This window comes from Rhineura floridana, chromosome 9, assembly GCF_030035675.1.
Source record: "Rhineura floridana isolate rRhiFlo1 chromosome 9, rRhiFlo1.hap2, whole genome shotgun sequence".
NCBI lineage: Eukaryota > Metazoa > Chordata > Lepidosauria > Squamata > Rhineuridae > Rhineura > Rhineura floridana.
In genome coordinates this window covers 57,767,651-57,794,075 of record NC_084488.1, presented here as the reverse complement: position 1 = coordinate 57,794,075, position 26,425 = coordinate 57,767,651, and the positions used below count along the sequence as shown (strand labels likewise).

General features: G+C 41.2%; 1 long non-coding RNA gene across 1 annotated transcript in view; it reads left to right on the top strand.

Moving 5' to 3' along the window:
• LOC133364463 (uncharacterized) overlaps nucleotides 1–14,006 on the top strand; it is a 34,628-nt gene extending 20,622 nt beyond the window's left edge. Inside the window, exons 2-3 of the long non-coding RNA XR_009757949.1 lie at nucleotides 12,318–12,709; nucleotides 13,725–14,006. This is a non-coding gene — a long non-coding RNA (uncharacterized LOC133364463). The remainder of the gene's footprint in view (nucleotides 1–12,317; nucleotides 12,710–13,724) is intronic.
• The last annotated feature ends 12,419 nt before the right edge of the window (nucleotides 14,007–26,425 follow it).

Below are 26,425 nucleotides of genomic sequence, written 5' to 3'. Positions count from 1 at the left end.
GTTGGTGTTCTTCAATACAACATTGAATTAGGATTTTCATTTTAAAAGGCAGGTGTGATCCAGAGTGCACTCTGCAATCTTGTATTCAGTTCTCCAGTACTTAACTATTAATGGGGTCTGTGCATGAACCAAAATCCACATTGACACTGTAAGAAAAAAAGGCTTGTGTCGCAATCTTAAGAGGTCTGCATAGGATGTCAGTGGAAATGTCTTGTACAGACATCTGTTTCATTGTGTAAAGTTCTTTAAGGTTTGTTGACAAGCAGTGAAGTATGAGACTCCTTTGCAGTATATTAGTATTGCAGGATAAAACAGTTCCATCTTCTTCATAAAACATAAAATATTATTAAGGGAAAGATCTATTAAGGTTCAGAGGTAGAGATGACGCACTACCATTGAAATGATTATGTGAATACATATATATTTATTGGTATTGTATATCTATTGCTGGGACATTTTTATTTTGTTTTCTACTACATAGCCAACTGATACCATAAGAAACATCTTGTGCTTTCATATACTGTACTAATAGCACATGTTGTCCAAGTATGGATCCTTGTGCAACCAAAACACCTCCATCCATACACAAGAGGGAGGTTATCAGAAGACTTGGAGGGGAACCCCAAGGTTTGCAGAAGTACAAAAAACTTTAGAGGGAAAAAACATGGGAGACCCCTGTCCTCCAATGGCCAAATAAAGACTGAGGATGCTTAGCGGACATGGAATGATGGAGAAGAGGGAGAAAAGAATGTCTGAAAAGAAGAATAGTTTGCTGGGTGGAACCTGAGCAGGAGCACTCCCTGCTCCAACATTTTGTTGCAGGAGAGATTGGTGACCAAGGCTACAATTCATCACTTTCATGTATAGAGAGAAAACAATGGTAGGATTGGAGAGGAAAGGGATTAGCTGGTTCAGCTTATTTCCCCTCCCATACTCCTTTTAGTGTATGGGACACCATTTGATGCTTCGATGGCACAAGAGGAAGTTTAGTAGAGAAGACCCAGTTTTACAGCAGGATTAATTAGCCTACTCTTGGATGTATTCCGTATTAAATTGAGAAAGACAGTGAGTTTTGCCTTGAATCACTTGATATTGATAACAATAACAATCAGTCTGCCTCTGAATATGCTGAAGGAGGCAAATAACAGAAAAGCATTATTGGTATCAAAACACTTCCTATATCCAAACTTTCAAATGTTTGCTGAGGGAGGGGACCCAAAACATTTAGGATAATTAAGGCTATACTTATTAATTACAAACATAAACAGTTTTCTTCCTCAGATAAATGTCTTGACAGAACCAGAAACCCCTTGCGTGTAGAGATCCAAAATCAAACACAAACACACAACTGATGCCTGAAGAAAACCATCTCTTACTGAATAAAGAAGACCCACAAAGATGAAACAGAGGAAGCATCTCTTTCATATGATTTAGAATTGGCATTGGGGAAAACAGGGTTCTTGTGCTTTTTGACAGCTGTATTTCCAAAATCAGTGTTGGAGTTTTGGGGATATATGTTAATTACAGTTGAGTGCAGAAATAACTGGTCTGAAGATTGGTGGTTGAAAGAATTAAGACATTTAAGGTTTATTACTACAAAAAGATAGTCATACATGCTGAAGCAGCCATGCAGCCTGCACTCAGGAAGCCATTACTAACTAATTTAGAAGAAAAACAAGAAGAGAAGGGAGGAAGGGAAAGAGCAATGCCTGCAAAAACAACAAACTAGAGGAGGAATCAGCAGAGGGAAAAATAGATTGCCTTTCTGGCTATCACCCTCCACCGGTTCAGGTCTCTTGCAACACGAGTAGATGCTTTACCTCCAACAATCAGGACCAGCAAGACATAGCTGCCTTCTCATGGTAAACATGAGGTTATCTGGGGGGTGAGGGGGTGTGGAGAAGCCCCAATGACTGCAGCTGTGACCAAATGAACTCCTTCCGAACCAAGGTAAGATACATTTAGGTGCTAAGTATTTGTAGAACTATACTGCTTTAATGCCCACTGTTTCTTTGCAAGGAAGGAGAATGAGAAACTTAGAGGCTCCTCCTGCATGACCTCAGAGGTGCCCCTCCAGGTTAAGGTTCCACAAGCCTCTATCGTTATGTTCTTATGTTCTGTTGCAGCTAAATCATTTTGATCTGGCCTGTAGTGATTCAGCAGGGAAATATGACTCTGTCAGGCTGTCTCCATTGTACTCGGGAGGATTGCTGTCATATCCAGAGGTCCCCTTGTCATAACAGAGTTTTGTCTAAGTACCTAGTTCTCAGGAAGGCACTTCAATGTAACCAATCTTAATTGAAATGCACCAGCATGCTGGTTGGGGGTGGAAAACTGGATTAGGCCAACAGGCAGCTGAGTATTGGATTTGGAAAACATAGTGCACAGAAGTCTCAATGATCAGCTGATAATGGTAGCTTGCAAAGTCCTGTGCAACTTGGTTTCTAGGCCACAATGATTAACTGATCATTGGAGTTTCTGTGCAAAAAAGGCCTGGCAATCAGTTCCTCATCATTGATTTACGCAAATAACTGAATTCAAATCCATTTTCAAACCAGCATATATCTAAGTCAATTAACTTACATGACAATGTCAAAAGTAAATGTCAGAATTCTCATTATTTATTTATTTATTTGTTTGTTTGTTTATTAGATTTATATCCTGTCCTCCCAGTGGGAGCCCAGGGTAGCAGGAAGATCTCCTTCAGGAAGATTTGTGATATCACTGGTAGCTTACTCTCAAAGTAGGCCTGTTGGGTCTCTGTTAGTTTCTTCAGATCACCAGTCTCTTTTCTAGGCCTGATCTTTTCTTGTAGCACTAATGTCAGCCACAGGAGGGAAGCGGCAAACAGCTCAAATATCACTTTGAAATTTTATGAATATTGATATTCCCACAGGCACTATATATGCACATTAATAACAGCACTATTCTCTCTCTCTCTCTCTCTCTCTCTCTCTGTGAGTTGAGACATGAACAACAACTGCCAAGAACTGATCAGATGACTTTCTTACCTGGAAGTGAATTGGATTGAGAATATTTGGCATTTGGAATATTTGTTTATGAGCATGGTATAAATTTATGCTAATCTGCCCAACCCCTCCCTGACATATGCCACAAATGTATACCTATAGCCAATGTGGTGCCTTCCAGATGTTGTTTGATTACAGCTCCCATCATTCCTGACCATTGGCCATGCTTGCTGGGACTGATGGGACCTGGAGTCCAACAACATTGGGAGGGCACTATGTTGACTAGGGATGGGGGAGAATATATGTTAAATCAGATTTATTACTGGATTTTGACATAATCCGATGATCTGCAGTATTTTCAGACCGGCATTGATTTCTTGTGGCGGGTCATGGCTGTCATAAGCACTTTTTTAAAAAAAATATTGTCTTTGTAATCAGTTTTCCCCTGAGCTGATGCATTCTTAGTGGAACAAGTGCCTACAGCATAAGCATTTTCATTAGCAATTACGTTATTTTTTTCACTAAAGAACCCCGCAAATCGGCAGTTGTGCAAATAATTGGAAACAAAAAATGGCGGATCAGTACTGAAAGCCAGACTGTCAGAATTCAAACAGATAGGATCCAGCTACTGAATTCCATCCTTAATGTTGACTACCACTGGGTAGATACATACATTGTGGATTTTAAAAAATTGTTTGGCTCTCAACCATTACTAAGGATGCAGTATGGAAAGGCCAAAATTGCTGGTGGTAAATTTAAGACCAAACTAGATGCGACTCTGAGCATGTCACTTGCTGCTCTTTTATAACCACAACAATCAATAGCAGGCGTGAAGGATGATTTTCATTGAGACTGCAGCATGTGTATGTATTTGTGTGTGCACGTGCTTTTTAATCCTTTCCTCCCCTCATTATTTGCTTGGGAGGAAAGTTTCCACTGGCACTACTAGACGCATCCTTCCTGGGGCTAACAGAAGGTGGAATGGAGTTGGTTTTCATTGGAAATGAGGTGGGAGAGTGCCACAGTCTGAATGAAAATTTCTTCCCCTCGCTCTTGTTCTTAACTGCTGGCCGCATGACCTGTGACTCTTTCCATCTGGCCTGCAGCCTTCTCTTCTCACCCCTCTTCCTGTGTAACAATTAGTCTAGAAACCAGCCTCCCCATGAAGCCAATGGAATGCTGTTTGTAAGCCTAGATGCACTCTCTCTTGCTCTCACTCTGTGTGTGTGTGTGTGGCATTTAGGGGAGAGCTTGCAGTTGGTGAGGGAAAGGCTAATCCTCCCCATGCTCTGTGCATTCCCTCACTGAAAATTGCCTCCCCACACTCATGACAATTAGGCTTCAAAAAAGGCTCCCACTGCTTCCAGCCTAACTGCTGCACAGGTTGGGGCAATTTTTGTGCAGATTATAGCTGGGGGGGGGAGGTTAACTCTGCTTCCCCAGCTGCCTCCATGAAGATCACCCCCTCCCTCAACTAAGCCTGAAAAATGCTAAAATGCTTTTTTCAAGCTTAATTCTAGTGTTTTGTGTGTGTGTGTGTGTGTGTGTGTGTGTGAGAGAGAGAGAGAGAGAGAGAGAGAGAATGAATGACTGGGTATTGATGTGTCTCATGTGTATATTAGATGTGCTACTGTGTGTGTGAATGTGAGTGAATAAATGAATTCATGAATAAATGTGTGTTATGTGCCAGAATGAATGTGTGAGAGCATTATGTACAGGTGTGTATATGTGAGAGAGGGGGTGGCTCCATCCACCACTTGCATGTGATCCCCAGAAGGCTAGCTTTGAGGGAATGTGGCCCTCAGGCTGGAATAGGTTCCCCTAATTTGTAACATCCCTGCCTTGGGAGGGGACCATGTCAGGTTCCTACCTGCGCGTGGCTACTGCCTGTCACTAGGCACCACCAGGGACTCCACCAGTCCGGACCGCACTCTCTTATGATTTCTCTCCCCGCTCTAGGACAGATCTCAACAGATCCCCCTGCTAGGCAACCACCAGTCACGTCCTAATACTAGTATTCCCAGAGACTCTGAATACTGGTATTGTTATTCTCTTCACCGCTGCCACCTTTTGTTACAGTTCCCCTTCAGCCTTGGTCATTACCTTACCCTCCCTTCTGGTCTGTGAAACCCCAGCCAAGGATCAGGCCTTTGGTAAACCAAATTAAGTATTTATTAAAGATAACAAAGCTAACAAGATTAACAAGATTTCTTCTTAAGGCACATAAGCATATGGTTTTACTCAATACTAATCCGAACTCCACCCCCCTCCTTCTTCACTCTCTCCTGGCAAACAACTCTCTCAAACCCCACCAAGCAATCCACTCTTTCTCTTCTCCCCCCTATTCCACTCTCACTGTTCCTTTTATACATTCAGCCATTTTAAACACTCAGCCAATCATCTCGCATTCTACTGCCCATTCACTCCCCCTCTTTCACTCCACTTACCATGTATCTTCTAAAACAACAACACTTACCATATATACATTAATATAGGAACATCACATTCCCCCCCCCTTAAACAACAGCAGAGTATTATTCCTGTTCCAGGATTTATACGTCGCGTTAACAAATAAAAGTCTCTATGGGGAAAATGTCTTTCTTTGTTCCTCTGTCTGGTCACGTCACTGCAGTCCCAGCCATTTGCCTGGAAAGTCCATCGGCCAGTACATTGTCCTTGCCTTTTATGAACTGGAAGTCCACTTGATAGTCCTGTAGGGCCCAGGACCACCTCTGCAGCATAGTGTTATGGTTTTTCATAGTCTGCAACCATAACAAGGCCCGATGATCCGTAGTCACTGTGAATCTTCGTCCCCACACGTATGGGCGCAACTTGTTCAGTCCCCACACGACCGCTAGGCACTCCTTCTGGACCGACGAATAGTTTTTCTCCCTCGGCGTCAGCTTGCGACTCAGGTACGCCACTGGATGTCTGGTGCCTTCTCTCTCCTGCAGCAAGATGACTCCCAGCACGAGGTCCGACGCATCTGTAGCCACGATGAATGGTTGCTCATAGTCTGGTGCTATTAATATGGGTCCTTGGCACAAGGCTTGCTTCAGCAGATCAAAAGCCTTCTGACATTCATCCGTCCATACCACATGCTCAGAACACTTCTTCTTGGTCAATTCATGCAAGGGGGTTGCTATTTTCCCAAAATTTCTCACAAACTTCCTATAAAAACCAGCCACACCCAGAAATGCCCTTACTTGTTTTTTGGTTAAGGGGATCGGCCACGCTTGTATTGCCTCCACCTTGCTCCATAAGGGGGTGATTTTCCCACTCCCCACCTTATGTCCTAAATAGATTACTTCCTTTAGTCCAAACTGGCATTTCTTAGCTTTTATTGTGAGGCCTGCTTTTCTTAAGGCCTCCAATACTGTTGTCAGGTGTTGGACATGCTCAGGCACCGACTTGCTAAAAATGGCCACATCATCGATATAGGCCACTGCAAAATCTGACATGCCTCGCAACACAGTATTGATTAGCCTCTGAAATGAACTTGGTGAGTTCCTTAGTCCCATGGGTAAGGTCACAAACTCATATAACCCATCTGGTGTACTGAAGGCAGTTTTGGCTCTGGATTGCTCGTCTAGTTCCATTTGCCAAAATCCTTTACAGAGATCTAGTGTAGAGATAATGGTTGCTGCCCCCAATAACTCTAACATAGCGTCTACCCTAGGCATAGGATACGCATCTGGGACAGTAATTTTATTGATTAGCCGATAATCAATGCAAAACCTTGTCGTTCCATCTTTTTTCGGAACCAGGACAATACTTGAGGCCCAGGGACTGATGGATTCCCTGATCACTCCTAATTCCAGCATATCTTCCACCTCCTTTTTGATCTCATTCAAAACTTTCCCATTCACACGGTACGGAACAGATCTGATTGCGGCATGATCTCCAGTATCAATGGAATGTATAACTATACTGGTTCGGCCAGGTTTGTTGCTAAAGTGATTCCGATAGGTTTTCAAAACTCTCAGAATCTCTTCTTTTACTTCCTCCTTCACCTCCTCTGACCATTCCACTTGATCTACCCCTCCTTTGTCTTTGCTTTCCTGTACCAAATCTGGAAGTTCAGGCCCACTTCCCTCAGGGAATAAGGTAACTTGCAACACCTTTGCATCCCTGGTATGGTAAGGCTTTAACATATTTACATGAACCACTTTGCTTTTGTTTAATTGGTCTGTGGTGATTACATACGTCACTGTGTCAAGCCTTTCTCTGATGGTATATGGTTCTTCCCAGTTAGCCTGTAATTTGTCATGTTTCCTGGGTATGAACGCCATAACCATATCTCCCACATCATACACACGTTCTCTGGCTGTTCTGTCATACCAGTAACTTTGCTTCTCCTGTGCATGACTCAAATTCTCTTTCACCACTTCCATCATTTGTTTCACTGGTTCACATTCACCCTTTCTCTCAGCAGGCATCCACAGTCTATATAAAATCCCATTCTCACACACAACTTGATTCCTCAGTTTGTCAGTGAAAGGAATCTGTTGGGTCAGCGCTTGTTCCTTTATCTGCTTCAGACTTATATCTTGATGCAGCTCTTCCCTGAATTGATCTGCTTCTTCCCCAGAGACCACTTGATACAGTTTGTCTTCTTCAGCAGGCCTGCTAGTGGTTGCTATGGTGACCTGAGGCTGGTTAACAGATTCCACCCTGTTTGTTTCAGCCCCCCTTAATATGGCTTCTTTTTCTCTGCCAATTTGCTGTCTGGTCACTACATATATTTTCCCCTGTGCCCCCATAACATCTCTTCCCAGTATTACTGGTTCTTGTTGCTGGGCATTAATACCAACTTTATATTGGCCCTTTCGGCCTCTCCATTCCATTTTCACCAGGGCCACAGGCAAACTCTCTGGTTGACCCCTCACTCCTTGGATAGTCACTGTTTCCTGAGGTAATATTTCTTCAGATTTTATTAAATCTGGCCTCAGTAACGTCTGAGCGGCACCAGTGTCAAGCAATGCCCAATAATTTGCCCCTTGTACACTCACTTCCTCTCTCAGACTTGAATCAAGGTCTGTTACTTCTGTCCAGTTTATCTGGCAAAACTGAACCTTTTTCGCTGCTTCTAAAGCCTTGGGCTCTGCTTTCACTGCCCTTGTCTGAGCAGGATTACTAATGGGGTTGGCAACCTCACATTGAAAACGTAGGTGGCCCGGTCTACCACATTTGTAGCATAATTTCTCCTCACTTTTAGGGTACACAGATCCACTCTGGGGTGTCCTGTGCCCTTCAGATTTTACTGGAGGACTCAATCGCTGTGGTACCACATCCCTTCTGCCAGCACTATATGGTCTGGGTTTAAACTCTCTTGATGTTTTCCCCACCCAGCCAGTTCTATTGGAGGCGAAGTGATCCGCCATCTCTGCAGCCTCCTGCACAGATGTAGGGGAACGGTCTTTGTCCAGGAGCCTTATTTCTGGTGGTAACTGATGGTATAATTGATCCAGTATCATGAGGCTTTTCACCTTTTCCACTGACTGAGCTTTGGCACTACTCATCCACTTTCCAAATATATCCATCAACTTTGCTCCCAGTTCCACAAAAGACCTCCCTGTCTGTATCTGGCAGTTTCTGAAAAGCTTTCTAAAATGATCAGGCCCCAGTCTGAATCTTTTAAACACTGCTTCTTTGAATTCAGCATAGGTGACGGGCCTGTCTGAGGGGAAATATTGGTATACCTCAGCCAATTCCCCTTTAATCAGGTTTGATAAATACTGCATGTATTTATCTTCAGGTAGCCCCCACAACTGAGCTGCTTTTTCAAAGGTGCTGAGGTAAATTTGAGGATCTTGACCAGGCTCATAGACAGCAAAGTCCTTTGGAGTAATTTTTATTTTTGCTCCATCTCTGTCTTTCCTTGTCTCCTCAGAGTGAAATTTCTCTCTATCAAATTTTAACTTTTCTACTTGTAATTCAGCATCCAATGCTCGTTGCTTCTCCCTCTCCTCAAACCCCAATCTCATTCTCTCAATTTCCAACTCCCTCTGTTTTTCCTTCTCTGCACCTTCTATCCTCAATCTCTCAGCTTCCATCTTCAATCTCTCAGCTTCCAACTCCCTCTGCTTGTCTTTTTCCTCAGCCTCCCATCTTAACTTCTCTCTCAAGTACTCTATATAAGCGGGATTGCTTAAATATCCTTCTGGGGTCTCTTCCCTGACAGGTTGTTTTTGCTGGGCAGTTGCAAATCCTATAAGTGCTACCCTCAATTCATCTACCCCTATACCCTCGTGAGGTAAATTGAATGTTATGCACTTCTCCACCAGCTCCTCTCTTTTCATTTTTATGTATTCAGCCATGGTGTTTGAGTTCACTCACTCTTTGCCACACACTCTTTGCCAGTCACTCTCACAAGAAATCTTGTTTTGTTGTTTCTGTTTGCCACACCACTGTTCTGGATTCTCTAGTATTCGTATCTGGATTCTCTGTTGTTCGTATCCCACCGCTACTGCCACCACATGTGATGCGTCCTTCCCTGGCTCTCCCTGTCAGGTTCCTTCCTGCGCGTGGCTACTGCCTGTCACTAGGCACCACCAGGGACTCCACCAGTCCGGACCGCACTCTCTTATGATTTCTCTCCCCGCTCTAGCACAGATCTCAACAGATCCCCCTGCTAGGCAACCACCAGTCACGTCCTAATACTAGTATTCCAGAGACTCTGAATACTGGTATTGTTATTCTCTTCACCGCTGCCACCATTTGTTACAGTTCCCCTTCAGCCTTGGTCATTACCTTACCCTCCCTTCTGGTCTGTGAAACCCCAGCCAAGGATCAGGCCTTTGGTAAACCAAATTAAGTATTTATTAAAGATAACAAAGCTAACAAGATTAACAAGATTTCTTCTTAAGGCACATAAGCATATGGTTTTACTCAATACTAATCCGAACTCCACCTCCCTCCTTCTTCACTCTCTCCTGGCAAACAACTCTCTCAAACCCCACCAAGCAACCCACTCTTTCTCTTCTCCCCCCTATTCCACTCTCACTGTTCCTTTTACACATTCAGCCATTTTAAACACTCAGCCAATCATCTCGCATTCTACTGCCCATTCACTCCCCCTCTTTCACTCCACTTACCATGTATCTTCTAAAACAACAACACTTACCATATATACATTAATATAGGAACATCACAGACCACAGCTTAGTTGTAAAGTACTTGCTTCAGAACTGGTGCCCTGGCTCTAGAATTCCCTCCCCATGGGAAGTTCACGTTGTCTCCTCATTGGCTAGTTTACACCCAAGTTTGAAGATGCATCCTGTTAGGCATGCTTTTGGGAGCGTTTGTTCTTGTTGTTTGAATTCTGATGCTGTTATGGCTATAGTTATTTTAATGAATTGTATTTTTATACAATATGACCATGGTAGCTGTTGGTCGGTTACTCCATGCCACCCTGGGATCTTCATTTGGGGAAGGGCCCAAAAACCAATATGTTTCATGTAGAAGGTCTCAAGTTCTCCAGTTAAAATAATCAGATAGCAGACAAATGACCTTTGACTGAAGGGCCACTGCCAACCCGATTAAACAGTAATGGACCGAATAAGCAACCAGTCTGATCTGGTATAAGGCAATTTCCAAGGTTCTTTCATGGAACTCAAGCACTGTACGTGGGATTACAAAGTAGTCTCCCATCTAGGCACTGCCCACACTCATGGGAAAACAAAAGATAATGAAACCCAGCAACAGAAATTGCAGAAGAACACCGTCCAAGTCAGAGTGTGTGACATGAAGACAATATATATTTAACATGTACCTTTCAAGTTTATAAAGCATATTTTATAGTCACAAGAATGAAAAATGAACACCTTGTTGTATCAATAGAATAAACGAACATGAAATCCTTTGAACATAGGAAACTCCAAATGCATTTTGATCATGAAGATGTCATCGTCGGTATGGTCCAGTATCACAACAGTCACAATTTCACATATAGATATATCAAAGATAATGCCTTACTTCTCAGCTCACTCTCCCTGGTACAATAAAACTACAAACAAAAGTGTTACGATAAAATAAACTGATTTTTTAAAAAAAATAAAATTAAAAATAAGCTGTTTTTAGCTTTTTTATTATATTGTGTATATTGCCTTGAGACATATATGTGGAAGATGATTAACAATAGTAACAACAACAACAAAAAAAATAGGTAACAGGAATAATAAAGAATGTAAAATATACTAAAACGTCTTTGAATAATTAAATAGTAAAAAATAAACTCCCCTTTCTGTTGGCTCCTGTCCTCTGGAACAACAGAAAACAAAGTTGTTCATCTTCTATGTGCCAGCCTTTCAAATGAGAGCTATCATATCTCACGGTGATGATACCTCATAGCTTCACTGGTGTGTGTTTGCTCAGAATCCAAGTTTAACACCTCAGGTCATGTTGCTATATTGTTTCAAAGTGCATTAATTATGAGTCAATAAATCTCCTTTTTTCTCCTATCCAACTGCAGACAACATTGTTGGGAATCTGGGAGATGCATAATAAAACTGACACATTTCCCTAAACGATGAAAAGCTTTTTAGAACAAATTACCTTGTCAGATTCCTACTAGTCAAGGGATTTCATTGCTGTTTAAATTAAGTTTAAACTGTAACATTGCAATCTGACTTTCTTCAATACAAATTTCACTTGAAACCAAGTTCTTTGTCTTATGTTCTCTATTGACATAATTAACAGTGTTCCTTTTATTTCCAGATAAGGTAATCAATATATTCAGTTAAGCAAATAATGCTATTGTTTATTAGTGCATATCTGTGCTGCCTAAACTAATCGGTGGACAAACATTATCAAACTCGTAGCAATTAATTATCATCCAGTGGAAGGAAATTCCACTATCCTGTATTTACTAGTCCAAGAGATACATATGGTCTCGTTTGAGAGTATTGAAGTTATAGGGCTGAATCCAAACTAGAGGAATTAACTAAAGTCTCACAAGTTTCAATGGATCTTTGCTAATCATGACTCTCATCTGAATCCAGTCTATAAGTGATACTCACTATCTCAGTCAGTGGTTCTTATCTTTTTATTGCTGTTTGTATTTAAAGCAGCACTACAGAAGTTCCAGAAGAGTGATGGTAGAGGCAGTATGAGGAACTTGTACTTTGTCTCCCTGCACTTTCAGTTCATGCCCAAGGAGATGTCTCTATCTTTGTGTTGGATTAATACATCTACCTTTTTGGATAAGACCAGAAAGTATGGTGCGAATATGCTCAAGTCACTCAGGTTTCCTCTTTCCTCACTTCTTTGGAACATCTGAAGCTGTTCTATAATCTAGATACTCATTTCCTTGAAAAGAAATGAATAAGTAGCACTTTGATTCTCTAGGTTGACTGGACAATCAGTCAGGGGATCAAGCAGTGCAGAGTCTGAATCCTGAGCTGAAGTTCCCGAGGAGCTATATGCATCATCCTAATGCTGAAGACCTTCCCAGAAAAAAACAACACTGCAACAATTGGAGTAAAGTGTCAGAAGTAAACTAGTCTCAAAGTACATCATATAATCAGGTTAGGGATTTAAATACAGAAGCAAACAAGAAATGTATCACAAAACAAGCAGTACTCAGTAAGACGGAGTATTCAACATATTTTTTTTCCTGAACAATCTTTTTCTGCTGAGTAAATGATTGATTAGTACAATCAGTGATTTCATTCACCTAAAGGGAAAAAGAGGGATTGACAGAGCTGACAGACTTCCTAGGAAAGATATGACATATTAAGGTAAGTTCTAAGAATGGGAGAAAAATGGCTGAGAAAGTAAATCAGCACCAATATGGGGCAGCAAAGACAGTTGCTACCTTTCCCCACCTTATTGTTCTTAAGTTGATGTTGTGGTGCAATTTCCTATTTAGCTGTGTTTTGGTGTGTTTTATTCAATGAGTGTAATTGTAATAGTGCATTGTGTATTTGTTGTTGTTTCTCTAATATTCTGATTTATTTAATTAAAATGTTCATGTATTGCCCATCAAAAATGGATTCTAGGGCAGTTCACAATAATAGAATATTTTGAATATTCTGTAGAAAGGTGGGATATAAGTCCTGAAAACAAAGCAAGACAAATAATTACATTGGGCTGAACCCAGATTAAGTTAGTGGAATTTAAGCCCCAATCTTGTGTTCTTCTAGACACCTGGTAAAAACCCACTTTTTTGTCAGTTCTTTAAAGGCTGATAGGCTAAATCATTTTTAGGATGTTTCTGCTTAGAGGTTTTGACAATTAAGTAGTATATAAATCCTTTTAATGAATTAATAAATTAGGTGTTGTTTAATTATAAGAATTTTTTTAATGTTTCTGTTTCTTATGTATTATGTTTTTATATTACCTTATCTTTGTAAACTTCCCTATGACAGTTTTTGGTGAAGGGCAGTATAGAAATCAATCAGTGTGAAGCTGACTTCCTTGCATGTTGTCAGCATACACACAAGTGGGCCAGCCTATTGCAGTGCACCCATAGTTTGCATAAACTGACAAGTCTTGTCACTTGATCACTGAAGGGAATTAAAACAAGAAGAAAGCAGGAACACTTATTCTTTTAAAGAACAGGGCCAACTTCTTCTCTGTCCACTAACTGAGACAGAGAGATTTGCTAGATGGCAAAAAAGAGATCATATTTTAACTAAACATGGTCCTCCTTATGAATTAAAAACAAAGAATGTATATAAAAATTGTGTACTGAGATAAGGCTCATCAACTCATCACAGAAATATTTAATGCTGTTTTCCTTTGTTTATGTAGATGTAGCTGGAACTAACTACTTTGGAAACCAGAAACTGAAGACACTTCTGTTCAAGCAAATATTTAAGTCTTTATCACAGTAATGATCACAAGAAGTTGGACACTGTGGATACTCTACAGTTATCCCCCCCCCCTTTTTTTAGCTCAGAAACTTCAGTGGGTGCAGTGACATTTATGAAATGAATATACAGCCATTCAATGGTAAGAAATTGGTGTGCTGGAATTTTTCAATTGAATGGTGATAAGGAATGTTAAGGAGACAAGGCTGACAATGTTCTGGTAAACAGACATGTATCATATTGTAATTCATTATTTCAAGAGCTCTTAATATCAGTTTGCTACATAAAGTACAAAATTAAATTGTTTTGAGAGTGAATGTGATAATTTTTTTCTTCCCAACATCATATTAGGGAAACAAGAAGTTATGTTTCAGGAGCACCATTATGACAGTTAATAGAGATGCACATAAAGATGAATGTTGTTTAATCAATAATTTCAGTTTAAAAGTTGTCTGCAATATTTATGGTTGAACATCTGCTTATTATTTGTTAGTGTGTTTTAAAAATGGAAAGATCATATAGGAGTGTCAGCTTTATCTGATGGTATATCAGCATTTCTGGAGACTGACAGGTCAGCAAGTGGATTCTGCTTCGGTGTCTGTGGAAGCAAAATTTAGTTTTGCCTCCTTGGCCTAGCATTCCAGAAACCAATGACCTGGAATCATCTCATTAAAATCAGTCTGTGATCCAGAGAATTGTGTGAACGGCTAGGTCATATTGTTGGCTATGGAAAGCAAAGATCCATGAGGACAAACTGCTTCACACCTGACAGCAGGAAAGCCCTACTTCACTTGCCGGATCATCCCATCTTCTAAAAATGCAGTTACAAATCTTTGAAGTAGGGTGAAGACCAAAGGAAGCAGGACTGCCACTGCTTTGCATTCCATGAAAAACAGTATCTGTGCAAGATTCTGTTTCTGCAGAACCAGAGCGTGGAAGTAACTAGTTACAAGTAACGAATTACTTGTAATTTATTACTTTTTTGAGTAACGAGTGGGTAACTTCATTACATTTTGCTGGTAATAGAACGAGTAGTAACTTCATTACTTTTGAGGAGTAATTGTAATGTTTCCAACATTACTTTTGTGCATTACTTGGGGGGGGAGCAGCGGAAGCCTTCTGCTCCTCTGATTTGTGAATAAAAATCATGTGCTTCAAATTGGGCTTCTGTGCAGCGTTGTACTTCCTTCATGCTCTATGGGTGCTTAAGAGGCAATGAGGGAGGAGGTGGAGAGCTAGACGGCATGGAGAAAACAATTGTTTAAAAATGGACAGGAGTGGAAGGAGAAAAGAGCTGGAGGCAATATATATACAAAAAATATGTGTGTTGGGGTATCATTGCTGGGGGTGGAGTGAGGGGATGTGAGATTCTGTTATGCCATTCTGTTAATCTTATGGATAAAAAATTATTTTACTACCCTCTGTGTGTGCGCACTTATTTTTAATGTTATTTTAGGCTACTTGACCCAGCAGTGTGATGCTGCGGCAAAAAAGGCAAACACAGTTTTGGGATGCATAAACAGAGCTATAGTTTCCAGGTCGAGGGAAGTAAGAGTCCCACTATATTCTGCATTAGTCAGGCCTCATCTGGAATACTGTGTTCAGTTCTGGGTGCCTCATTTTAAGAAAGATATAGACAAGTTAGAGCGGGTTCAGAAGAGGGCGACGAGGATGATAGCCGGTATGGAGAACAAGTCTTATGAGGAAAGGCTGAAGGAACTTGGCATGTTCAGTCTGGTGAAGAGAAGGCTGAGGGGTGACATGATTACACTCTTTAAGTACCTGAAGTGCTGTCACATAGAGGAGGGTACAGATTTGTTCACTGCTGCCCCAGAGGGTAGGACTAGGTCTAATAGTTTTAAGTTGCAGGAGTGTAGATTCAGATTGGACATTAGAAGGAACTTCTTGACAGTAAGGGCAGTTCAGCAATGGAACTGACTGCCTAGGGAGGTGGTGGGATCCCCTTTGCTGGATGTGTTCAAGCAGAGGCTGGACACCTATCTGCGGGAGATGCTCTAGCTGTGGATTTCCTGCTGTGAGCAGGGGGTTGGACTCGATGACCTACAAGGCCAACTCTATGATTCTATGATTCTACTTAAATGTGCAGCAGCCAAGGCCAGCACCTTGTAGGCAATTTATTTTAAAGAAGTAACGAAAATGTAATTGTAGCAATTACTTTTGAGTAAAAGTAAAGTAATCAGTTACTTTCAGAGCAATTGTAATTGTAACGGTAATTACTACTTTTTGGGGGGCCATGTAACTGTAATTTATTACTTTTTAAAAGTAATCTTCAAAGCTCTGTGCAGAACATTTTTCATGGCAGCTTATGCACAAGTACCCTCTCTTTTGCATGGATAAACCTCTTCCCAGGTCCATAGCAGATTCTCTGGATTTTTGATTATGGCTATACTTCAGCAGTTGGTAGGTGCTAGGGGAAGCTCAGTGGTTTAGTACATGCATTGCTCAGGTTCAATCCCCGACATCTTCAGGCAGGGTGGGAAAGATCCTCTCTGAAACCCTAGAGAGCCACTGCCAATCCATGTAAACAATACTGGGATAGATGGGCCAATGGACTTGTTCGGTGTGAGGCAGCTTACTTATGTTTCCAGTGAAAAGTGTACAGTAATTGTGCAATATCATATGAGGCTGATCATAATCTGGACTGGTCTGTCATACTTGTTTTTCCTAAATCCCTGCTTTTTTCTCTTCTCTCTTTTCTTTTTTCTTTAAAGGAATGTCAATACATTACAATATAATAACTGCTAGAAATATTAATCATAAATATCCTTCTCCTAGCTAAAGAATACATACATAATAATTATATCAATACATAGAAAAAAATAATATATAATAATCATTTCATCATTTCACCAATCATATCACACATCAATCCATCATCAATTAATCATTAACTAGAATGAAATAATGCTACTTCCTGAAAAGGAAAAAAGTAAGTAAAGAAAGAAGAAGAAAAAGAAAATAACTCATAAATAATCTTTCCCCAACTAATTTATTCTTCTATTCTCTCCACACTTAGCTGTTAAATTTCTCCCAATAACAAATATGGGTTTGTGGCATCTTGCCCTTTGTTATTCTAGTATGAAATAAATTCCATTTCTCTGTAAAGGTGTTTTCTCACTGTTTACTTTTCTAACCTTGAATAAATTTGTTAGTTAACCATGGATGCCATATCCCATATTTTACTTCACCAAGGGTCTATAGAAGGAATGGTGGCAGTCTTCCAATTCTGACATCTTAGCATTCTAGCTGCTGTTATTAAATAAATTGTTATTTCTATATCTTCCTTTAATATAGTTTCTTTAAGATATCCAAATAGCCTTACCATAGGGTTCCTTGGAAGGTCATAACCCAAAATACTTTCCATTTTTGAGAACACTAAATTTCAGAATGTCTGAGTCTTTGTGCATGGCCACATAAATAATATGGAACGTGTTTGCCCCCAGCATTCTGCATTGCCAACCATGATCTGTGTTCTCAGGATATACTTTATTTAGTCTGACTGGTCTCATATACCAATGAGTTAATAGTTTATGAAGGTTTCCTTTAAGATTAATACATAAAGTAAAACTAGAGGAATTTTTCCAAATCCATATCCATTTATGTTCTGGAATTGTTGTTGACATAACTTGTTCCCACCTAGTTTGATGTTTATGTCCTGAGGGTTCTAAATCAGCTTAAATTCTGTGCATTTTACTCAAGATTCCTGTAGATTGATTTTCAGATGTAATATCTCAAATTTTGTTGACTCTCTTAAATTATCCACGTCTCTGTAATAATTTATTAACTATATTTCTAACTTGAAGGTATTGGAGAAACGGTAGTTGAACATATCCTAGAGTCTGCTTAACCTGGTCAAATGTTTTGCATATTCATGTTATCAACGTATTTTTAATGTCAATTAGACCATGTTTCTCCCAATGGGTTATATTCCCCAACTGATCTTTTTCCAACATTCACTATTATAATTGCGACTGAGGGGCAAAATAAGACACAGACACATCAGCTTGGGTTGAACAAGGGCCACTTTATTAAATTATAGCAAAAAAAACCCCTTTTTAAAGTGACCTGCAGAGGGAAAACTTAGGTGTGGGGACTGTCTATAAGCAAGTAGCTTGCCATACAGCTCTTGGGTGACCAGCCCCTCCTGGGGCAAAGGGCAAGCCCATCTGCTTACCCCTTACCCCGGCCACACCCTGTAGGTGAATAGGGGGGCCTTCTCACATCACCACCCCCCGGGGCTGTGAAACTCTGGGTGGATGAGGTAAGTTGGCCCCAGAAGCAGCCCATATCTTGCCCTTGAGCCATAAAGTCCTGACAGACAGGCATCTGGAACCGCCAATCACTTCTAAAGGTGCCTAAGGGGGCCACCTAGCTGTCCTTACCTACTTCCCTTCCCACACCTTCCCACACCCGTTCCATAATAAAACTGCCCTCTCTAGGGCATTAACATTCTGACCATGTCAAATTAGCCGAATCAGCCAAAACCACCTATTAATCACAACACCCCCTAACCCAATTCCCTCCCCCTCTCACAGTGTGGAGCAGGCAAAAAACCTGCCCACCAACTAGGGTGGGCAGGCTAAAAATTCCTACTTGGCCCCGAAGCGACCCATGAACACACCATAAAAGAGGGAGGGCGTCGAGTACCAAAGAGGAGGATAGGAGGGGTGGCCTGAACTTAAATAAGCCCAAGAGCTCTGCCCCTCCATGCTGCTCATCGCATGCACATAACCACTGTGATGCGCAACGTTGCCCATAATAAAGATGGTGGCGGCAGCATCACCCCCATCCGCAACTATGCCCCGCTCATCCAGGTTGCACGGGTCGACCTGGGTGATCGACCTGGGTGCAGTTCAGTTCTATGTTTTTAAACTTTCTCCATAGAGCAAAAATCATTAGTGATTACATTTTCATTTATTGTTAAAAGATTTCTTGTTACAATACCAAAGAGAGTTCTTCTCTTATCACTTTTCAGGGGGCTTAGAAAGTAGTCATATAAAGGAGGAAGTGTCTAACCCAGTTCTTTGCCTGTGAGTTGGCTTTCTATTTGCAGATAGTTTTTAGCACTGGAGGGGAGCATTCAAAATATGACCACCCATCTACAGTCTGAAGTGATGCTGTCAATCTTTTGTACTACTTCAGGACTCTTCTACCTCATTCCTGTCTTATTCTTCTGTGTTTGTAGACTAGGCCTTTCTGGATTCTGTCTGGATTAACTGTCACCATTCTAAGGGCCAAACTAGATGGAATGTTAATTGTAGGGAAGCTCCTGTTGGTGCCAGTGGAGGCTTTTTCACTAGCTGCAGCCACTCACATGACAGCGCGTTCCTGCCCTTTAAGCATACTTTTCTTTTTGCCTGATGAAAATTGTACTGGTATTCTGGCATAGGTGCGGGTAGCAGCAGAATCCCCCCCCCCCGTGAATATACAACTAAAAAAAAAGTCAGATGCTAAAGGGAGAGGGGTTTCATGGTGATAGGATGAGATCTTAGACTTCCTACACAGTAGGGAACTACAATGTGCATGTGTATAATGGGTGAGGAACAAAAACAAGATATTCATTGCAGCTATGTGAAAGACAGTTGCACAAAATGCCAGTAACAAAGCCATGGTTCTTTAATGCAATACATACTACAGTGTGAAAGGAATTTTAGAAATCGGGACAGAAGCGCTAGCATTTAAATGTAACTCAATAAGCCCCATGTCTGACTCTATCTATCCGAAGTGGGGGAAACTGGCCTGGAGAGGGGAAAATGAAGCATCCAGAGGGGATGGTGTCCATCAGTGGAGGCTGATCCACTGGGACACAGCCCTCCAAATGAGAATGTCAAGCAATGGGAAAAAAACCAAAATCTCAAAGCCACACATTCTTGTTCCACACACATTTTATATTTCTATTTGAACTCAGAGAAACTCTGCAAACATTTCTGTCAATTTACTGCTCTCTGACTAATCAGTTCTGTGCAACATTCAGCCAACCCTAATCCAAAAGTGTAGCTTGGCAAAGAGATCCCTTCTCTTGGTCTGCCTGCTTCTCAGCCCTCCAAGGAAGGCTCCAACTCCCTACATTGTTATGATGACGATTGTTGTTATCTAACACAGGCTAGTACATTAGGGAGGAGCCTAGGCTGCTTCAAGAACAGTCCCATTTGGTAGTCTTAGCCTATATCAGAATCATACATACCTTCTGATCATGCTCAGAGATGTGAGAGTAAAATGCTGGAAATAGTGGGCTGATTCATACAGGAGCTAAACTTTGTATTAAAGATGCAGCTTTTGCCATCTTGATAGATTTGCAAGGTTCGCACCTCTACCTTCCAATCCGCTGTTTTCCATTCACACTAGTCGGCATCCCTCTCGAAAGGTTTAGTATCGCTGTTTCCTTTTGGCCCCACCCTCTAATTTTACATGTGTACTCCCTCTAGTTGCTCAGTTACTGGGCATGTATAAAAATTCTTCACCTGCACAGTATTTCAACTACCTCCTGCCCCAACTGCTTCTGGAAGTTTGGCAGTTGAAAAGGAGTGAGGTCATCTGCCCCCCATTTCTCCAATGGCCTTTTTTTTCAGAGTAAATTTCCTCCCTTGACTTGAAAAAACAATTTGTAATTCCCATGACTGTTGGACTTCAAGGCTGGAGAGTGCCTCAGTGTGAAATTGAGATGACACTGACTAGACCTCCCCTCCTATTCCTAGTAAAACCCTTTCTTCCCTTTTTTATTAGCTAGTCAGAGACAGGTTGTGTGTGTGTGTTTGTGTGTGCGCGCGCAAGAGAGACTATGCCTCCTGTCAAATTGCTGGTAATTGGCGGATAGGTTTTGGGGAGATGTGGAGGTGGCTCAGGCTAACCCAGCGTTGCTCCTTTCTCCCTCTGCTGGGGTGGCGTGAAGCAAACTGGAAGGGAAAAGCAGTGCCTCATATGCCGCTGCCGAAGTTGTTAGCCTGGGTCATAAAAGTGATTTCAGCGGAACATGTTAAGCACTCTGGGCTGCCCTGTTTCTATTGTGCCAGAGCATAGACACCAATGCCAGCACACGCTTCACAGCCCAACATTCCCTTCCTTCCTACAGATCGGCGGTGCTGTGTGGGAAAGTCATGGGGGTAGTTCACTTTGCTTTTGCAAAGCCCGAGGGAGTTTGGGTGGAAAGAGTTCAAACCGTGCTGAAGTTTAAAAAAGAAAGAAAGAACAGGAGAGAAGGAAGGCAGCTTACTTGGTGGGAAGGAGTGAAAGAAAGGAGGGCTGCAGTAGTTCAGGAGCAATCAGCTGGAAGTTGCTTGTTAAGCCAATGGAAACAAAATGGAATTCATGAAGAGTTTAGTGGGTGGAGAAAGGGGAGTATCTGAAAGTGACGATCCACCCCCCAGCAAAAAACATTGGAGTGAAGCACCTACATAGAGTAACGCTGTGAAGCGGAGACAGTTTTTCCTTCACTTTTTGCATTATCTCTGGATTGGTTTAATGTGGATTTAAAGCAAAAAACTGTGTCCTAGCTTCTCTTTGCCTGCAACGTCATGTGAACCCTGTGAATTAAATGGGGATGCAAGTAGCACCAATCTCACAGTAACTTGCAGTGTGAACCAGCCCAGTGTGAGTCTCAGTCTTGTCTTTCTGTAACAAACATGAGACTATTTATTATTTCATTTGCATTTATTTTGGGGAATGGGCTGGGGGTACTAGAGGAGGTTTTGAAGAAATGGTGGTCTGCATCTCTGCACTTGATGGTCTGTTGCGAAGGGGTAGCTGGTGAAGGTGAATTATTTTACACTTTCCCTGCATGCTCACCCTCTATGTGCTTGGCAATTTGTCCTCTCTAGTAAGGGAGGGGTGGCGGCTGCTGTCCTCCCTTGTAAGTTTGTTTGCCCAGGAGAGCCATTGGAAAGTTGCGAGGAGGTGGTGAATAATTGTTCCAGTCCAGTTTTTGTTCCTCTTGCTAAGGCTGCAATCCTAATCCCATTTCCCTGGGAGTAAGTCCCTTTGGACATACTTCTGCATGTACATGGTTAATATTCTACTATAAACTGGTGACTTGACCAACTAGGTTGTTTTTAACTATTTTAATTATGTGTTTTAAAATTGTTGTATCCCACCCTGGGCAAGGCCGGATCAAAATATTAATATTAATACTAATATTAATATTTATTAATATTAATAATAATAGTAATATTATTAATAATAAAATACCACCACCTGTGGTGTTCTTTTCAGATCTCTGTCTGCATCAATAAAGTTTGCAGTGCAGTCTTATACATAACATATGAGGCTGAGAGTTGGTAACTGGCCCAAGGCAGGAAGTGAGCAAAAACAATGAGTTAAGTGAGTTTAAAATGTTACTGCACATGCTCAGAGTATCTTTTGTAGCCCATGAAAGCTTATACCACAATAGTCTTGAAGAATGAAGATAGCGCAAAGCTGATTTCACGTGTTCCTTTCTAGGAGAAGGGGGCCCTGTTTTAGAAGCTGCACCAGGGCTTGTTTTTTTAGGTTAGGTTTTTTTCATGATTCCAAACCTAGACCCCCACCCCAGTTAAAATCAGGAACAAGCAGGCTGGAAATTGATTTAATTTTTTAAAAATATTCCTATATTTGTCAGTATTACATTTATATCTACAGACTGTAATCTACTCCACCTTTCTTCCAAGGAGCTCGAGGGAGCATTCATAGGTCTCCTTTTCTCCATGTTATCCTCACAACAACCCTATGAGGTAGGTTAGGCTGAGAGACAGTAACTGGCCTTAGGTCGCACAGTGAGCTTCATAGCTGAATGGTAATTTTAACCCTAGTCTCCCAGGTCCTACTCCACTGAATTTCCCTATATTTTATTCCACATTCTGGAAAGATGTAGAAATGGATAAGCTGGTGGAGGTGGTAATATTTTCCCATAGATTTGGAAATGCATGGGGTCCCTTGTTAACAGTTTTGTGTGGCACCTTTCAGACTAACCGCTTCAGGCTGCAATCCTGTACATACTTACCACAGAGCAATCCCCATGGAATACAGTGGGGCTTACCTCTCAGTAATGTACAATTATTGTGGCATGAATTCACACTAGAAATTGTGACAGCAGAGACCCCTTCTCAACCAGGATAAGACACTTAGGTGTTCAATATTACTAAAACTGTGATGTTTTATCCATTGTTTCTTTGCACAGGAGAAGGATAGGGAGAGAACCAGAATGGGTGGAGGCCACACAGTTTTTTTCACAGCAGAGAAGCAACTATAAGAAGCAACTACAACAACAACTATGACTTCTTCTGGACCAAAGTAAGACATTTTTTCAGCTATGTTAGGCGTTATTTGTAAAACAACAATGCTTAAGCATCTACAGTATCTTTGCAAGGGAGGATAGGGAGAAAACCAGAATAAGTTGGCCACACCCCTGCAACCTCTCACTGGCCACACCTCCATGACGTCTCACTGGCCATGGCCCAAAGACCTCTCAGCAGCCCCATCAGGTCTAGTAGGTACTAGCCACCACTGGTGCCCATGGCATCTTTTCAAAATTCTAAAAATTCCAAACTTTTTGGCCCACAGGCCCCATAAATGTTGACCATCCCTGGTTTAATCTAATTAAATTTGTCTTACACCTCACAAATTTCATTTATTTTTTTTTGTAAACTGCAAATTTTAGGACTTTCTCTCTTGCCCCACCTTTGTTTTGCTTAATATCTAGTTTGAAGTGTTTTGTAGAACTTGAAAGTCCTCTCAGTATTTTATGACATTTTAGTTGGTTCTAATAAAATAGTACCCTGCTCTGACTTTTGGATTTTTTTCTAATTGGCCAATCAATATTTCATGTTTATAAGCCCTTTGAGGCAGGAACATGGCCTCTCATTCTATGGAAAACCATCACGTACATGATGGTATTACAGACATCACTAAATCTTTAAAACCTTAGGTCTTCTATCAGCTTTTCCCACCAGTGTCAAATTAATACAATTATTCCTAATTTGCATAATTGGTTCCTGTTGTGAAATCTGACTTTTCAATTTTGTGATCAAATGCTGACATCTAGATCAATCTTCCTGACATGCAAATGCTACCTTATTGTGACATTGTGTAGTCTGAATATGCGATTTAATTGAAGGAAGCTGACCAAAAGAGTCCTGGCTTGCTACTGGTTGAAAAACTACATGTATTTTTGGTCTTTTCCAAAACACCATGTTTATAAGCTTCAGTTTTAAATCCTATCCTCTCTTCTGTGCCTCCTGCACCCTTGTTTACTTTGCTTTAGTCATAGCAAATTCACTAATAGGCAAAACCCCTTACAGTTTATACCTATAGCCAACAAATATTTCTATCAAACTTTAAAAAGCAGGGAAATTGGGCAGCTATAGTGAATGCACCAGGGGAGCAGGAGACCTGACCTCCTCTCTGAGATATTGGACTGCCCTACAAATTTGTCAAAATGCAAACACAAGTTTGATTGGTCTTTCACAGTACAATCCACTTCCTGTGTAGCTTGGAAGAATTTGGCAACATGTGCCTCTGAGCATATGGTGAGTGGTGGCAACACCTGCAATCAGCCCAAAGAACAGAAACAAGACATTGCTGTGCTGATCTTGTTTCAGTAGGGAGGAAGCAACAACATTAAGAAAGTTGATATAGTTCAGGTTTGTTGTTGTTATGTGCCTCCAAGTCGACTATGACTTACGGCGACCCTATGAATCAGTGACCTCCAAGAGCATCTGTCATGAACCACCCTGTTCAGATCTTGTAAGTTCAGGTCTGTGGCTTGCTGTATGGAATCAATCCATCTCTTGTTTGGCCTTCCTATTTTTCTACTCCCTTCTGTTTTTCCAAGCATTATTATCTTTTCTAATGAATCATGTCTTCTCATTATGTGTCCAAAGTATGATAACCTCAGTTTCATCATTTTAGCTTCTAGTGATAGTTCTGGTTTAATTTGTTCTAACACCCACTTATTTGTCTTTTTTGCAGTCCATAGTATCCACAAAGCTCTTCTCCAACACCACATTTCAAATGCATTGATTTTTCTCTTATCAGCTTTTTTCACTATCCAACTTTCACATCCATACATAGAGATCGGAAATACCATGGTCTGAATGATCCTGACTTTAGTGTTTAGTGATACATCTTTGCATTTGAGGACCTTTCTAGTTCTCTCATAGCTGTCCTCCCTACTCCTAGCCTTCTTCTGATTTCTTGACTATTGTCTCCATTTTGGTTAATGACTGTGCCAAGATATTGATAATCATTGATAAGTTCAATGTCCTCATTGTCAACTTTAAAGTTGCATAAATCTTCTGTTGTCATTGCTTTAGTCTTCTTGATGTTCAGCTGTAGTCTTGCTTTTGCGCTTTCCTCTTTAACTTTCATCAGCATTCGTTTCAAATCATTACTGGTTTCTGCTAGTAGTATGGTATCGTCTGCATATCTTAAATTACTGATATTTCTCCCTCCAATTTTCACACCTCCTTCTTCTTGGTCCAATCCTGCTTTCCGTATGATATGTTCTGCGTATAGATTAAATAAACAGGGTGATAAAATACACCCCTGTCTCACACCCTTTCTGATGGGGAACCAATCGGTTTCTCCATATTCTGTCCTTACAGTAGCCTCTTGTCCAGAGTATAGGTTGCGCATCAGGACAATCAGATGCTGTGGCACCCCCATTTCTTTTAAAGCATTCCATAGTTTTTCATGATCTACACAGTCAAAGGCTTTGCTGTAACAGGGTGAACTTCTTCTGAAATACCTTGGTCCATTCCATTATCCAACGTATGTTTGCAATATGATCTCTGGTACCTCTTCCCTTTCTAAATCCAGCTTGGACGTCTGGCATTTCTTGCTCCATATATGGTAAGAGCCTTTGTTGTAGAATCTTGGGCATTACTTTACTTGCATGGGATATTAAGACAATAGTTCGATAATTTACTTTGCAATTTTAGTGAAGTTATCTGTAGTAAATCATTTTCTTTTGCTTCTGTTTCTGTAAGTGTGTGAAGTACAGCAACACAAAAAAAACCTGCAAAACCAATTGTGGAGTAATGTGTCTTTGCCAACACACCAAGGAAGACTCGTGACACATGTATGGTTGAAATGTTATATTTATTAAAATATAACACATAATCAATCAAATTCCAATCCGCCAATTAAAGAATCTCAAATCCTTCGGGCAGGTGAGGCTCAACCTATCTATGAGGGTCTAGACCCTCCCAACCAGGAGGCAAGTCAGTCACATTGTACGGCAACTCCCCAGACAAGGATGTGGGAAAATTTCTCCCTCCTTGCAATCGGAGTCAGGTTTGTGGTTCCAACCTCCGCATCCTGGCCCCACCGTACAGGCGTTCACCATGATGCACAAGCCAGTCCCACGTGGACACCCCCCGGATCCACACCAGACATTACGCCTTGATGTTTCACCAGGGGGTGCCCTTTTCCCAAATGCCTCATCCACCTCAATTTTAACCCCAATTACCTCACCTGCCCGAATCTAACGCCACAAGAGGGGATCAGCTGAAGCTTGGTCCCCTCAACCCAAAGAAAACAAAGCCCCCAAACCCAACCTATAATCCTCCAATAGCAAATCACACCCAATATCCGAAAGATGGACACCATCTTCTCGAAACAGATATGGAGCATGAAAACGGATCCTATCAT